This window comes from Ailuropoda melanoleuca, chromosome 18 (assembly GCF_002007445.2).
Source record: "Ailuropoda melanoleuca isolate Jingjing chromosome 18, ASM200744v2, whole genome shotgun sequence".
Classification (NCBI taxonomy): Eukaryota; Metazoa; Chordata; class Mammalia; order Carnivora; family Ursidae; genus Ailuropoda; species Ailuropoda melanoleuca.
In genome coordinates this window covers 29,364,499-29,380,442 of record NC_048235.1, presented here as the reverse complement: position 1 = coordinate 29,380,442, position 15,944 = coordinate 29,364,499, and the positions used below count along the sequence as shown (strand labels likewise).

General features: G+C 44.0%; 1 long non-coding RNA gene across 4 annotated transcripts in view; it reads left to right on the top strand.

Moving 5' to 3' along the window:
- LOC117797084 overlaps positions 1-11,850 on the top strand; it is a 19,450-nt gene extending 7,600 nt beyond the window's left edge. The window contains exons 2-5 of one of the 4 annotated variants that reach the window (XR_004621938.1): positions 8,768-9,321; positions 9,417-9,625; positions 10,284-10,468; positions 11,441-11,850. This is a non-coding gene — a long non-coding RNA (uncharacterized LOC117797084). Of the gene's footprint in view, positions 1-8,767; positions 9,626-10,283; positions 10,469-11,440 lie in introns of all 4 variants that reach the window. The other 3 variants (XR_004621937.1, XR_004621936.1, XR_004621939.1) reach the window with 3 other exon arrangements.
- The last annotated feature ends 4,094 nt before the right edge of the window (positions 11,851-15,944 follow it).

Sequence of the window (15,944 nt, the reverse complement as noted above, 5' to 3'; positions counted from 1 at the left end):
GTATTGCATGGTGCACTGGGTGTTATACGCAACTAATGAATCATGGAACTTTACATCAAAAACTAGGGATGTACTGTATGGTGACTAACATACTATAATAAAAAAATTATTAATAAATCAATAAAATATTTGTTAAAAAAAGATTTTTCTTCTAGAGTTTTATGGTTTCAGGTCTTAAATTTAAGTCTTTAATCCATTTCAAGTTAATTTTTGTGAGTGGTGTAAGATAGGAGTCTAATCTCATTCATGTAGTTATCTAGTTTTCCCAGTAGCATTTATTAAAGAGAATATTCTTTCCCCATGGCGGATATTCATGGTTCCTTTGATAAACATTAATTGTTTATGTGATTTTATTTCCGGGTTCTCTATACTGTTCCATTGGTCCATTTTATGCCAGTACCATACCGTTTTGATCACTATAGCTTCATAATGTAGTTTGAAATCAGGAAGTGTGATGCTTCTGGCTTAGTTCTTCTTTTTCAGGATTGGGTCTTTTTTGGCCCCATATAAATTTTAGGATACTTTTCCTATTTCTGTGAAAAGTGCTCTTGGAATTTGGATAAAGATTGCACTGAATCTACAGATGGAATTAATTCTTCATATCTATGAACATGAGATATCTTTCCATTTGTGCCTTCTTCAGTTTCTTTCATCAAAGTCTTGTAGTATTCAGGGTATAGATCTTTTCATTCCTTGGTTAAATTTATTCCTAAGTATTTTATTGTTTTTGATACTGTTGTGAATAGGATTGTTTTATTTCTAGAAATTTTACAGTTTAGGTATTAAATTTTAGTCTTTAATTCATTTTGAGTTAATTTTTGTGTATAGTGAAAATAAAGGTCTAATTTCATTCTTCTGTATATGGATATCCAGTTTCCCTAGCACTATTTATTAAAGGGACTCTCCTTCTCCATTGTGTATTCTTGGCACCTTTGTCAAAAATTCATCGACTGTTATGCATGGGTTTATTTCTGGGCTCTCTATTCTGTTCCATTGATCTGTGTCTTTGTTTTTATGCCAATACCATACTTTTATTGTTACTATAACTTTGTAACACAGTTTGAAATCAGGAAGTATGATGCCTTTCTTTTTCTTGCTAAAGATTGCTTTAGCTATTTGGGGTCTTTTCTGGTTCTGGATGGATTTTAGGAATATTTTTCTGTTTCCTGTAGTGAAAAATGCTACTGGAATTTTAATAGGGGTTGCACTGAATCTGTAGATGGCTTTGGCAAGTTTGGATATTCTTTTTATTTTAAAATTTTTTATTTAAATTCAATTTAGTTAACATATAGTGTACTATTGGTTTCAGAGGGAGAATTTAGTGATTCATCAGTTGCATATAACACCTAGTGCTTATTATATCAAGTGTCCTCCTTAATGCCCATCACCTGGTTACCCCTTCCCCCCCACCCACCTCCCCTACAGCAGCCCTCAGTTTGTTCCCTATAGTTAAGAGTCTCTTATGGTTTGCCTCCCTGTTTTTGTTTGTTTGTTTATTTACTTATTTATATATATATTTTTAATTTAAATGCAATTAATTAACATAATGTATTATTAATTTCTATTTTTGACCTATTTTTATTAGGTTAATGATTTATCAATCTTATATAATACCCAGTGCTCATCACATCACATCTGATTTTATTTTTCCTTCCCTTCCGCTAAGCACATCTGTTTTGTTTCTTAAATTTCACATATGAGTGAAATCATATGGTATTTGTCTTTCTCTGATTGACTTATTTTGCTTCGCATAATATCCACTAGTTCCATGCATGTTATTGCAAATGGCAAGATTTCATTCTTTTTGAAGGCTGAGTAGTATTCCATTGTTTAGATATACCACATCTTTATCCATTCATCTGTTGATGGACATCTCGGCTCTTTCCATAGTTTGGCTATTGTGGACATTGCTGCTACTGACATTAGGGTGCAGGTGCCTCTTCAGATCACTATGTTTCTGTCCTTCGGATACATACCTAGTAGTCTAATTGCTGGGTTGTGGGGTAGTTCTGTTTTTAGCAAGTATGGATATTCTTGCAGTTTTTCTAAAAATACCATAAAGGAGTGGGAAATTTGACTTCTGGCCAGATCAGGGCTTTGGAGTTGTTTACTGCAACAGGGTTAAAGTACGTTATGAATCCTGGTTGGTCATCACAGCAGCAGCAGCCCAAAGAACTTGTGCTCCTTTCAGACGTACCTTCATATAATGACAAATACCAGCATGTTAACTGCCTCTTGCCAACTTTGTGTCGTGGAGAGTGCAGGATGTCTGTGCCAGACACGGTCAGGAATGAATTTCACTGTCTCTCACACATTCTCATCCTTCCTCCAAAAACACATGCACATAGCAAGATAAAATAAATACAAGTCAGAAAGACAAATAAGTCAAAGAAAAAAATAAGGGTAGGGGCCTATGATTTGAGCCGGGCTGAAATTAAGTTACTACACAAAATATATGCCATAAGGTCCTGTATATTTTGCTAGAAGTAGGAGACAAATTTAGCTCTCAGTTTTTTAGCAGTCAGCAGGTAAGAGGGCAAGAATTCCTTCCCCAGTTTACAGTGTCCGTAAGGCAAAGAGTTACTCAGGAGAAGCTCAACTCTTTCTGATCCTGGGAGATCTTGCAGGGGGAGAGGAGACCTGTCAACAACCATAACAGCTCAAGGTGGCTTAGGCTGATGAAGCATTTGGGTTCTAGAAATCGCAGTGAGGGAGGAAGTTCACTCCTATTCTTGACCTGAGAGGGTTTCGAGGGGGTGGTAACACTTGCCGAAGAGGTGGGGTAGTTTAGAAAAAATAAGTCCTGTTAAATCAGAGCAGGGCTTTGTGTGGAGGCATCATGGGAGGCAATGTGGGCAAATTTAGGGATGGCTACATGGTTTGGACTTTATCAGGTAAACAATGGCAAACTGTCAAGTGTTTGGGGGCTGGGAAATGACATGATCAAAGCAGTGTTTTTGAAAATTACTAAGTGCTCATGATGGGAAAACATGGCATACTGATAATTATCAGGTCATATAAAATAAAAACAGTACACTGATGGCAAGAAAAAAGAAAAGAGAATGTGTTCAATTAGATCATTTTAAAAAACACAGATGCATTTCCAGTGACCATGCATTTCTGAAGCATAGGAATTGTGCACCCAGCATGGGAATTGTATAAATGTGTTGCAGCTTCAGTCTTTGGCTTTCACTTTGTAAACAGAAAAATGGATAAGAAATGAAAGCCTTTTATGTTTTGAACCTTTCAGGCATCAAAAATGGGGACTGTCGGCACTGCGCTCTGGACCTCTGGGGAGAGAGCTTGCGGGGTCCCCTGCCCGTCATACTCCAGCCTGTGGCCACGTGGACAGGCCAGGGCCTGTGGTAGGCTTCTTGGCCACAGGGATATTTGGTGCCTGCCATGTAGCGGGGCTCAAGGCTAGATCAGGGAACACTTTTGGAGTTAAAGTGTAAGAAACCAGAAATGGGCTCTTGCTTTGAAGACAATAGCCTATAGGAATATGGTATGCGCTTGTGGTTCCTGGATGACCCAGCTGGGGTTTTTGCTAACTTGGTCCTGATCAGGAACGCAGGGAATTGTCCTGGGAAGCAGGGCATGCTAGCTGTTCGATGTTACCTTAATCCCAAAATGGCACAAAGAGGAGGCACAAGAGACTTTCTGGAGTAGTAGAATTGTTTTTTACGGTGGTCATGTCATCGGTGGTGATGACATGACTTATTGCATTCGTCAGAACCCATACGCTGTACACACAGAGTCTGGGGACTAGGCAGTGAACTCACAGCCTTGAGGCTGGAAAGGTCATTGTGCTGCCACATTGTCAGTAATCTTTTATATTGTTCTGTGTCTCTATGACCTCCTAGAAGAGGTTTTCTGCAGTCGTAAGAAGAAAAGTAACAATCCATTGTTGCGTAGGCCATGGCAGCAGTGACATAGTAAATTGGTGGTACCTGGCTTCTGTCACAGCAGGTAACTTTCCCTTGAACCTGTACTGAGTGAGATACAATGGCGTGGCTTCCTCCAAGGAAATCGAAGTTGTTCATTAGCTACTTAGCAAGCCTGGTCGGGCCACGTCGGGAGGGGCAAAGGGAAGCTCAGTCCTACACAGACTTCCTCTGTGGTTGAGTGGTGTGCTGGCCTTCAGTGGCCACTCAGCAGGTGTCCTCTCCCTCCCTGCTGCGTGCGAGGCACAGGTGCAGAAGCCCAGCAGCGAAAATGGATCCTGAGGGTTTGGAAGACAGGCTGTGTTTCTGTAATGGTCCTTTCTGAAAAAGTGTGGGCATTTCAGCAGGTGGCTCCCAACCCCCACCCAAGGCTTATGAAACTCCCTCTTTATGGTTACAGGAGTTTGTGTCAAGTGGCCAGTGCTGGGTGGTTCTATGAGGCCTCCGTGTCCACTGTGAACAGAAGCACCGTGCGGTCACCACACAGGCTGCCAGGCCCTGTGTAGCCGGTGGGGCAGTGCTGGCTGGTGGGAACAGGATTTGGAGGGCTGAATTTCTGAATCTCGATTTTGCCACTCATCAGTTATGTGACCCTCCGCAAGTTACTGAGCTTCCGTTCCCTCATGTCACAGATTTGGTTCATAACATATATACCTTTTAAGTTATGAAGCTTAAATTAGAAACTGCAGAAGCACCAAGCACTGTGTTTGGGGCTCAGTAAAAGCTCCTGCCATTCCTCTTCTCTGCCAAAAGCAGTTATTTCTTAAGAGGGTAATTATACAAAAATCCCAACATCCGCATAGTGCAGATACATATTTTGAGGGGTAGGAAGGTCATTCTTGGTGGAGGGAACAGGTGGAAAATGCAAAAAGGTATTTCGTTTTTCCAGTTGAAGATGTAGGATGGAAAGATCTGGAAAGCACTTTATTCTCAACTTTACAGTGAAAAAACCTGGACAAAGAGCAAGTTAACAATGGTTCTTGAACCAAGGAGAGTGCTGAAGGTGCAAGATCCAGAGCATAGTGAGAGGCAGGTGGCCGCAGGGAGGGCTGAGACAGAAGCACGAAGGTACCGCGTGAGCAGCTGCCGTGACTGGCGAGAGGGGTTCGGCCAGGGCACCTGGGGAATGACAAAGGCTGGCTCCCTGGGCCCTGGGGAGAGTGAGTGAAGCTTTTGGGGTTGCAAATATGAGGTGGTATCTGTACCTGCCTGCAGGGTTTTCTCCATGACCCATACCATCACTCACGGGAAGGGTTGAGAAAGTGTTCTCTGTGGGGCAGAACCAGGGGAAGAAATAGCTGCTGCTCTAGGAAGGGTGAGAATCTTTGCCTGAACTTCTTTTGTATCTCCCTACAGAGCAGAAGCTGTGCTTTGGGAGGGAGGCAACAAACACCATCATCTTTTGGGCGCTGGTAAAATCTTTCTGTAGCTGGGGTAGAAAATGGGAAAAAAAGATCTCAACCCTGGGGGCAGGGGCAAGATTACAAAGTGGATTCAGGACTATGAATTCGGGAGAGGGTAGATTACTGAAGGATGGGCAGGACGGCCATCCTTCCCAAGATCCAGGGATGGAGTACCTGCCTAACACTGAGGGTTAATCAGAACAACGGAGGACACCCTCTACCCCCACCCCACCACCAGGCTAGCAAGCACGGAGTAGCAACTCATTTGCAAGAGGCAGACTTTCTCTGAGGCATGGTGAAACGAAAAGACTTAAGACCGAGGGTGCAACAGTCATTGGAAAACAAATAGATTCTGGCATTCACCCTTACCCTGAACTCAGGGTGTCACTAGTCTGTGGGTCACTGAGGATTGCCATAGCAACAACAGACTAGCACAGATCCCGATTAGATTAGTTCAGAGCCTTACACTAAAGGCCTGGGAGAAGGAAAGGCATATCCATTTCCAGGCATTAAAAAAATATTTACCTCAGTCTCTACTTTCTTATCTAAGATGTCTAACTTTCAATAAAAAATTATGAGGCATATGAAAAGGTAAGAAAAAAACCCCCTACAAACACAGAAACCAGGAGGCAAAGGAATCATTCAAACTAGACTGGGTATGTCATAGATGTTGAAACTACCTGGCAGGGGGTTTATTTATTTATTTAATTTATTTTATTTAAATATTTATTTTTTTGAGAGAGAGAGTGGGAGGGCATGTGCGAGTGTGGGGAGGCGCAGAGAGAAGGATCTTCAATCAGACTCCACCCCAATGCTAAGCCTGTTGTGGGGCTTGATCTCCTGACCCATGAGATCATGACCTGAGCCCAAACCAAGAGCTGGACACCCAACCAACTGAGCCACCCAGGCACCCCTGGCAGGGAGTTTAAAATAACTATGATTAAATAGGCTAAATGCTCTAATAGAAGAGGTGGAAAATGGCAAGATCCGATGGGCCAATAGATATTAACCAAACTGAAACATAAAGAGGGGGAAAGAAAAAGTAAAACCAACAAGAGAAGAAAACAAAGAAAGAATAGAATATCTGAGAGCTGTGGGATGGTATCAGACAGTCTAACAAATACTTTATTGGAAACAGAAGGCGATGTGAGAGCGAGAATGGGGAAGGCAAAAAATATTTGAAAAAGTAATGGTTGAGAAGTTCGCAAAGTTGGTGACACCAAATCACAGACCCAAGAAGCTCAGATTATATCCGGCAGGATAAATACTCCAGAACAAAACACACGGAGGCAAATAATATTCGTACAGTTATAAACAAAAAAGGAATGGATCTTAAAGGCAGACAGAGGAAAAAAGGACACATTACAGAGGCACAAAAATAAAAATTGTAGCAGACCTCTCTTCAGAAACTATGCAAGTTAGAATATAATGAAGTGACATTTTTAAAGTGCTAAAAGCAAAGAGCTGTCAACCCAGAATTCTATGCCTAGTGAAAATCTATTTCAAAAATGAAAGAGAATGAAAAATTTCCTCAAACAGAAACTGGAAATTCATTGCTAGCGTACTGACTCTACAGGAAATGTTAAAGAAAGGTCCTTAGGCAGTAGGATTATGATACCAGATAGAATTTTGGATCTATATAGAGAAATGAAGAACACTTTATATGAAATAAATAAAGGTAAACTAAAATTCAATTCTTCTTATTTTTAACTCTTAAAGAACATTGTCCAACGCAAAATAGTTGCCCTGTGTTGTATATTTCTGACCTAGTTTTAATTTTTTTAAAGTTTTATTTATTTATTTGAGAGAGAGAGAGCACATGAATGCATAGGGGAGGGGGAGGGACCGAGGGAGGGGAAATAGAGAATATCAAGCAGACTTCCCACTGAACACAGAGCCCAACACAGGGTTCAATCCCAGAACCCTGAGATCACGACCTGAGCTGAAATCAAGAGTCGGACCGTTAACCAGCTGAGCCACCCTGGCACCCATAACCTACTTTTTCATATGTATGACAGCAATAGCACAAGTAATGGGAGTGAGGAATTAGGAATATAGCCCAGTAAGGCCCTTATCCTGCATGTGGTGCAGAGTAATGGTATTCAAAGGTAAACTGTGATTGATTGAAGGTAACCATAGGGCAAATACTTAGAATTGCTGTAACAGAGGTCAGCACAAAGTACTGTGGTACTTTCCTAGGTAGGAAAGGAGCACTGAGAGGATCTTCACCCAGGAAGGAAACAGAAAAGGAGTAGTCAGGGAGGTGAGTGGGGAACTAGGGGAGGGTGTTCTTCCAGGAGCCAGAAGAAGAGAGCATTTCATGCAGGGAGAAAGTGGGTGCTAGTGTGAAGCAATGCAAAGAATTTGTGGAGAGTGAAGATGATAGTGTCCGTAGGAGTCAGTGATCAGGCAGACTAATTAGGATCCTTCCATAAGAGTTTCCTGTCCAGAGCGGTCATCTTAATAAAGAGTTGAGTTGTGAATGGGTGATGAGAAGTAGGGAATCTACCGTAGGCTTCTTTTCTTTTATTTTTTTAAAGATTTATTTATTTATTTGAGAGAGAGAGAGAGAGTGAGCGAGCACACAGGCTCAAGTCAGGGGAGGGGCAGAGGGAGAGGGAGAGAGAAGCAGGCTCCCCACTGAGTGGTGCCCAATGCAGGGCTTGATCTTGGGACCCTTGATCCTGACCTGAGCTGCAGTCAAGAGTCAACTGACTGAGCCACCCAGGTACCCCTGCCCTAGGCTTCTTTTCAGTAGAACCGTGGGGAGGTCAGCAGGTGGGGAGCGGGAAGGGGGGAAGTGAAATTGCAGGAAGTATCTGTGGTTTACCCCACAGACGATCAAAGTGTGAAATAATTGGAGTAAAATATGGAAATGATGAATGGGAAGTCCTTGGATTAAAGTAATTAAAGCAAGGTGGTAGATCTAGCCTTTGAAAGGAGAAATAGCGCCTTTATTTAAAGACAAGCTAAAAGAAGGGTGGTGAAGCCCGAGAGCCCCGTGGATGCACAGGGGAGGATGTTGAGGTGAAGTCATTCTAAGCAGAGTAAAGTGGGCATAGGTCTCTGCAAATTAGAGAAAGTCATTTTTTAAAAATATCTTCTGTGGTTGCCTTTCACATCTTGTTTTTTCTCTTTCTTCCAGTCGCCTACTGCCTTAGTTTCTTAGGGCTGCTGTAACAGAGTACAACACACTGGGTGGCTTAAAAAACAGAAATGTTTTGTCTCCGTTCTGAAGGCTGAAAGTCCAAATCAAGGTGTGGGCAGGGCCACGCTCCCTCTGGAACCTGGAGGGAGAGTCTTCCCTTTCCTCTTCATAGAGTCGGGTATTTGGCGGCGCTCCTTGGTGCTCCTTGACTTGTGGCTTCAATCTCAGACGATTGTCACTTGGCGTTCTCCCGTGTGTCCCTATCTTCACAGGATTGTCTTCTTTGAAGGACACCAGTTCTATTGAACTAAGGGCCCGCCCTGCTCCAGGATGACCTCATCTTATCCCATTACATCTGCGACAACCCTGTTTCCAAATAAGGTCACATTCTGAGGTACTGGGGGTTAGGGCTTCCATGTATCTGTTTTGGGGGGCCCAGTTCAACTCATATATCTACTAAATCTTCATCCCTCTTTACAAAATTGTCTTCGAGGGAAATCCAGCTCAGCACCTGAAGCCCGTTGAAATGCTACCTCTTTCCTGAGGCCTTTCATGAACTTCCCTCCCTGCCCCTCTCTCTTTTGTGCTCCCCACATCTCTTATGCACTCATCATGTGGCTCATTGTCCCTCGCTATTCAGCATGGCTCCCCTTCCTGAGAGCAGAAATCGTCCAATGGCTCTCTGTACCTTTGATTGAGTCCAGAGACACTTCTTTGTGGAATGGCTTAGGATCTCACAAACCAGTACCATTTGGGAATTCAGCGATGAAGGAGAATCTGGGAATTCAGGATCAAGGAGCTATTAGAGTAGATGGGGACTAACCAGGTGAGCTTCCCTGAGAGTGATGGGATAGGGCTTTGGGAGATGGGAGGCAGAGAGAACCTTCTAGGCTGTTTCTTGAACATATTTTTTTGTCGCAGGGGAAGATCATGAGCGTGCCTCCTTATGTTGACGTGTTTGAATGTTCTGCACTGGGTCTCATAGCTTGGACAGCAGTCAGTTACGGGTTCATTGTTCACGGCCACAGCTGGGAGGCTCCCTGTCAAACTCTGCCCTCTGCACTGTTTTGAATATCCCACCTGTGCTGCTATCTGTGTGTTTAGTGAGACGGTCACCCCTCTTTAGTGAGGTAATGGAAGTTGTCCATCTGCGCAATTTTTTTCTTTCTTGGTACTATTTTGGCCAGGAGGGCAGTTTTAAAAAAAATGCATTGGATGGCGCTTCTGTTTTTTGATGGTGGTGGTTGGAGTGCAGAGACTTGGTGGAGATAAGGACGAGATTTGCGGGCATGTCTCTAGGATGTGCTCAGTTTGACAGTTCTCTAGAAGTGGTCCAGGGCCATTTGGGCTCTTGGAGAACAGGCTGAATGAATTTGCAGGAGCCCCACGTTCAGTGATAGAGGTAGGCAACATGAACTGACAAAGTGCCATGACAGCTTTTCCCTGGTGCCCTGGTGCACACAGCTAAAATCTTCACGGCACATCCGTCCTCTTACTGTTCCTGTGAAGTTGGCTGGTATCAAGGAAGGAGTGTGAATTTTGAAGTTGAATAGCTCTGAATTCTAACCTGGCTTCACCACCTTATTACTTCTGTGATCTTGGGCACATAGCTTCCTCACTGGTAAAATGGAGTTGATACCATATTTGGGGTTCTTGGGAAGAGTCAACGAAATAAGATTTGAAAGTGGCTGGCCCACTGGTGCCAGGCACATCAAAGATGCCACATGCTGTCAGTTTATCCTTTTGTGTGTGTGTGTTTTTAAAAGATTTTATTTATTTACTTGACAGAGAGAGAGAGAGTAGCAAGCGAGAAGGAGAAGCAGACTCCCCGCTGAGCAGGGAGCACAACGTGGGTCCTATCCCAGGACCCTGGGATTATGACCTGAGCCCAAGGCAGACGCTCAATCAACTGAGCCACCCAGGCTCCCTGTCCTTTCATAGTTTTGCAGAGTGTGGAACATCACAGCGAAGAGGTGGGAAGTGGCCTCCTGGGAGCAAAGCACATGTCAGCAGGGAACAGAAGTAAATGAGGGGAGGCTCAATATTGTTGTTGTTCTTTTTTTTTTTTTTTTTAAGATTTGTTATTTATTTATTTGAGAGAGAGAACAGCAGAGGGGAGGGACACAGGGAGAAGGAGAGAGAGAAGCAGACTCCTTGCTGAGCAGGGAGCCCAACATGGGACTCTGTCTCAGGACCCTGGGATCATGACATGAGCTAACAGCAGACACTTAACCCACTGAGCCACCTGGGCACCCCTGTGTTCTTCCTTCTTAATTGCATGAGAATACATTGGGCACTTCGGCTTCTGAAAAATACTAATTTTTAAGTGTAATAACGTTGATTAGGAGTTTGTACTCTAGAAGCTTCCATGTAAGTTTGTTTGTGCTGTCCCTTTAAATAGACTCCACACTGTTGGCATACGTTACTGCCTGCCTGCCATTCACACACAAGATTTGATCTACCGTGTGTCATCACCAAACTGAGTCCTCTTAAAATTTATTGTTGAACTTGTTAGAATCTCTTCCTTTGTGTCTTTTTCTGCTTCCTCCCCGCCCCACCTTCCTGCGAGAAGGGAAGTGTTTGCTGCTGCTGTGAAATTGATTGATAAACATTTCAGGATGAAAATAGCAGTTTTAGAACTTTCAGCTTCTGTCTTTTCTCCACCCCCCACCCCAGCACTGCTCAACTATCACTTTTGATGATTACTTACTTTTATTGGACCTGTCTTGGTACACGGACTATGAATTATCCTTTAAAGACACCTAAGAACCTAAAGTTAAATTGCCCTCTGAGATATATTGAAAGTATAAATTAAGAAAAAAAAGAATGTATGAAGATTGGCCAAAATCCTGTAAGATAGCAGCAGGGTTCTGGTGGAGTGGTGAACCACAGTCAATCCTCCTTGGAGAATAGGGGGGCTATCTAATTAATCCTTCTTTCTGCAGGACTTTTGGGAAAAATGTCAAGAGAGGAGCTTAAGGGGTGATTCAGTTGACTAGAAGGGGAAAATGTGTAGTAGACGGTCTACAAGGTATTTCACAGCTCTCAAGTGTTAATGTAACAGGAGCACAAATGCTGGTGATGAATTCAGGACCATTGTCTCCAAAACTGGCAAACAGTAAGTAAGGAATAATTAGAGGGTTTCAGCCCAATGTAACACATTATGCAAGAAGTGTTAAATGAAGAAGTCTTACTGTTTAAACATGCTCTCTTTTCTTTTTCATACAGAAAAGTACAGACAGTAATACCACAAGCACTCACGGACCACTCCCTGGAATTAATGAATATTTATAACATTGTGCTATGTTTGCCTCAGATTTTTTTGAAATGAAAGCAGTAAAATATTTCTGATAAAGGTGTTCTTTGTTCTCCTTCTTCCCTCCCTGGAGGAAACCACTACGGTGACTTCGGTGTGCTTCCTGTCACCAAGCATACAGTCGTAACGATGATCTGCTTCTTTTACGGGAACCATCCTTTTACAGATGACTTTACCGCCTTATGAGATGTGTCATAAAATAAACCAGATGACAGCAGCAAGCTTGCCCAGCTGACTCTCGGCTGGTCATTGTTTCTCGACATATGGACCACAGACCCTGTTCGCTCCCCATACATAGTCATGCTGTGTTAATTTTTAATTATGCATTTTATGGGATGGCAGATATCATTAATTTATGCCTTCATTTTTGGTATTTTTTGACACTTTAATTCAGAAGTCACAGACAATTTGAGGGGCTATGGATTAAGCCGATTCGGCTGCAGTGTTTTCCTAGAAGTATTCCTTTAGGAGGAACAGTCAAGCCTCCAGGGAGTAATATTTCACACCACATTGTCTTGCCTCCTTCCAGGCTGTGAAGTGAAAATAAAAAGCAATTAGTCGTTTACAACTACCGTGGACATGCCCTCCAACCTGGCCTTCACTCGTGTCTGGTGTCCTCGCTAACTGAAACAGTGGTTCCGAAGTGATGTTTACAAGAGGGAGGCCTCAATCCCCAGGTGCCCCAGGACTCTGTCCTGAGCCTTATTTGCTGTCTTACTCTGTGTGGGTCTCAACCTAGGCTGTGCTTCAAAAACATCCGGGGAGCCTGGCGACCTCCGCATGCCCAGTCATACTCGAGTCTGGGAGCAGACTCAGGCATCCTCAGCTCCTCAGGCTCTCCTGGCGACTCCACTGCTTGTCAGGCTGAGAAGGAGCGCGTTAAAGCATTCAGCCATCCTGGCCATCTTCTAGGCTCTTGCACTTACCAAGTGCTTCCTAGCCCCAGGGGCACGTGACTTTCCCTCTACTGGAACCACTTTATTCTCTTAGTTTAAATTGTACCTCTTCAGGCAGGCCTTCCTTGACCAGCCTCTCCAAAACAGTCCCCCCACCTGTCACCAGCTAGACGGAAGCATTGTGCCCTATGTATTTCCTTCTTAGCACGACAGTCATCGAAAGTGTCTGTTAGTTTGTTCACTTGCTTGTTGTCTCCCCTCCCTCAACTAGAATATAAACCCCTTGAGGGCAGGACCTTGCTTTCTTGTTAGGGCAACATACCCTTTAATCCAGCCCTGGCCCTGTTTTCTGATCTTGCCCTCAATATCTCCTGATGAATAGTAATAATAACAATAATAATAATAATAATAGCAACAACATGTATACAATAATAATCAGCTTAAAGGAGGCTTCACATACTTTATCCGATGTGATCCTTTTCTGTGGGATGGCTATGATTATGCACAGGTGATGAAACAGGCATGGAGTAGTGGAATACCATGTCCAAGTCCACATACGTCTAAGAGACAGAACTGGGATGGATATTGGGTGTCCTGTTTTGGGACATCACGAAAGGGATGTGTGGGCACTAGACCTTTATAGGATTAGGGGGCACTTGCCACCCCTCCATGCAATGCTGAGGGCTATACCCTTTCCCCCTGAACATCTGTGCTTTCTTGGTTTAAAACTTATAGGGAGTGAACAAGAGAGTGAGTAGAATTGGAGACAGGATGGAGAATTAAGGAGGAGGAAATCTTTCTCACATTTTGCCTTTCCCATGGCCCCTTCTCTTTGGATGCAGTGCCAAATCTTTGGCACGAATGTAGCCAAGTGCCTTTAATATAATGGTTCACACATACGTTGTGGATGTGACCTTCCTAACTCACTGTTAACACTGGGCGGCGTGTTTTGTAGGTGAGGACTTGGAGGGGTATGGCTTTATTTCACTCGATTGACTTGTAAAGGAAACCCGTCCTCAGTGTATTCCTGGGAATACCCTAATCATGGTAGACCATGAGTTTCAGGAGAAGCTCCTAAAATCTGGAGTAGTCATTCATCAGTGGATCAGATTCAAAGAGCCTGACTAACAGAGATGAAAATATGTCCCCTTGACAGGACTCCCTTGTGATGGTTGCATCCCGCACCCTCGTGGTGATGGGTGCTGAATTACCAGCATGCTTCATGACTTAGATGCATGCGCTGTATGTGTTCTTTGCACGGAGGAAATATTGCACTGTTCTGCCATTAAAACCTAAGAAATAAAACAGGGTAATGGGATCAGTTACCTTGACCTCAGAACCAAATGGAACTGCCTCTCTCTGGTCCCCCCTCACTTCAGTGACTCCTTAAATAAAAACAGTTTCTCCTCTGATACCGCGTGACGGACATGCTGCGCTGGTACAGGTATCACTCTTCCCGCTGCTGACCCTATCCCACACGGACATCCTTATCTTAAATCGTGCAGCTGTGAAGGAAATAATTGGTAACAGGCTGGCGACAGAGGTGTTATTGAGGCCCTTAGTTCACGGAGCAGCTACTAATGGGGATTTAAACGTTGTGATTGGTTATGCTCACTTGCACAGTGCTTTGGGACACAGAACTGCTTCGTTTGTCAGCCAACCAAGAATTTCCTGGCTTTAGTACCAGTATTTCCATCAACACTGTTGGAGTTCTCAAATCCTGCTTAACCTCACATTTTTCTTGAGCTGCTTCTGGTTTCTCTGACTGGGGTGATTTTGGTCACTGGACGAGAAGGGCAGTAGCCTGATGTTGGCTGGACTGCTGGGCACCCGTCAGAGCTTCCCCAGGGCCTCCCTCCTGCCCCTTTCTACAGAGCTTTATGGTTACATTTTCCCCTCTGTGAAGTATTTTTAGCTTGAGGACTGTCTTGTGTGTTGATTTTGCTCTGATACGGAAAGTGAGGGCCCACGCACAAGGCCTGCACTTGGAGTCACATCCTGGGGGGACCCTGACCTCCAGAGGCACCTAGGGGTCGGCCACCACAGACCTTTACTACTGCTATTTACTGTTTCCCCATTAGAATGATTCCTCCTCTTCCCTTGTGGTCGGAGATGAAAAAGAGGTTCTTCTGGATGCTTTGTGGCCTTCAGGCTGGGAAGAGGCACTCCTTCCAACCTGATTCAGTGTCTCTCAGTGTCTGATTTTGGAGCTGGTGTTTGTCATGTTCTCAATTGCCCGCATGGTGGCCTGACCACTCCCGGAGGTGACCATGTCTCCACCGTGGTGGTTTTCCTTTGAGGATACTGAGGACTTTCTGTTGCCCACAACAGAGATATGGATGGAGCCGGGCTCAAACGCACACACCACACAGACAATGACTCTGCCCTTTCAAGGAATCCTTTTAGAGCTGTAAATAGAATTTTCCCTAATTTAAAGGAACTCAATGTTAAATTGGGGGGGGGGTAGGTTCAGTGACAGACAAAGAAAAGGGTATAAACAACTCTCTTCCATGCTGTGGCTGCCTTTGCCAAGGGCCATGTGTGATTGGGGAGAGATTAGAAACCTATTTTTAGGGGCGCCTGGGTGGCTCCGTCGTTAAGCATCTGTCTTCGGCTCAGGGAGTGATCCTGGTGTTCTGGGATCGAGCCCCACATCAGGCTCCTCCACTGGGAGCCTGCTTCTTCCTCTCCCACTCCCCCTGCTTGTGTTCCCTCTCTCACTGGCTCTCTCTCTCTGTCAAATGAATAAATAAAATCTTAGAAAAAAGAAACCTATTTTTAAATTAAAAAGAGAGTGTTGGTGATGCTCTGGAAAATTTTGTCTAACCCCCAATGTAACAGGGGTCCAGAAGCGTGTGTGACTCAGATGCCCTGTTGCTTTTCTCATCTTTCTTTGGCAGCACATTCATTTATTGCCTTGTTTTTCCAGGGGTGGGGGAGATGGGAGCAGAGGAGCAGAGGGGAAAAGGGTGTGAGAATGACCAAGTGGTTTGCCAATTAACCACTGAATGTGGCTGATTTGGGGATTCTTATCCTTTCCTTTCTTCAAAACTTAAAAAAAAAAAAATCTCCCAGGGGCAGCGTGGCGTGTTGGTTGTACTGGAGGCCGGAGGAGCGAGTGGGACCTCGGTGGTGCCTGTGGGAGTGGATGGCTGTCGAGGAAGGTAGCCAGATAGCCACACACTGTACTCGAGGCCTCTGACAGCTGCCTGAGGGGTGACGGAAGAAAAGCCAGTA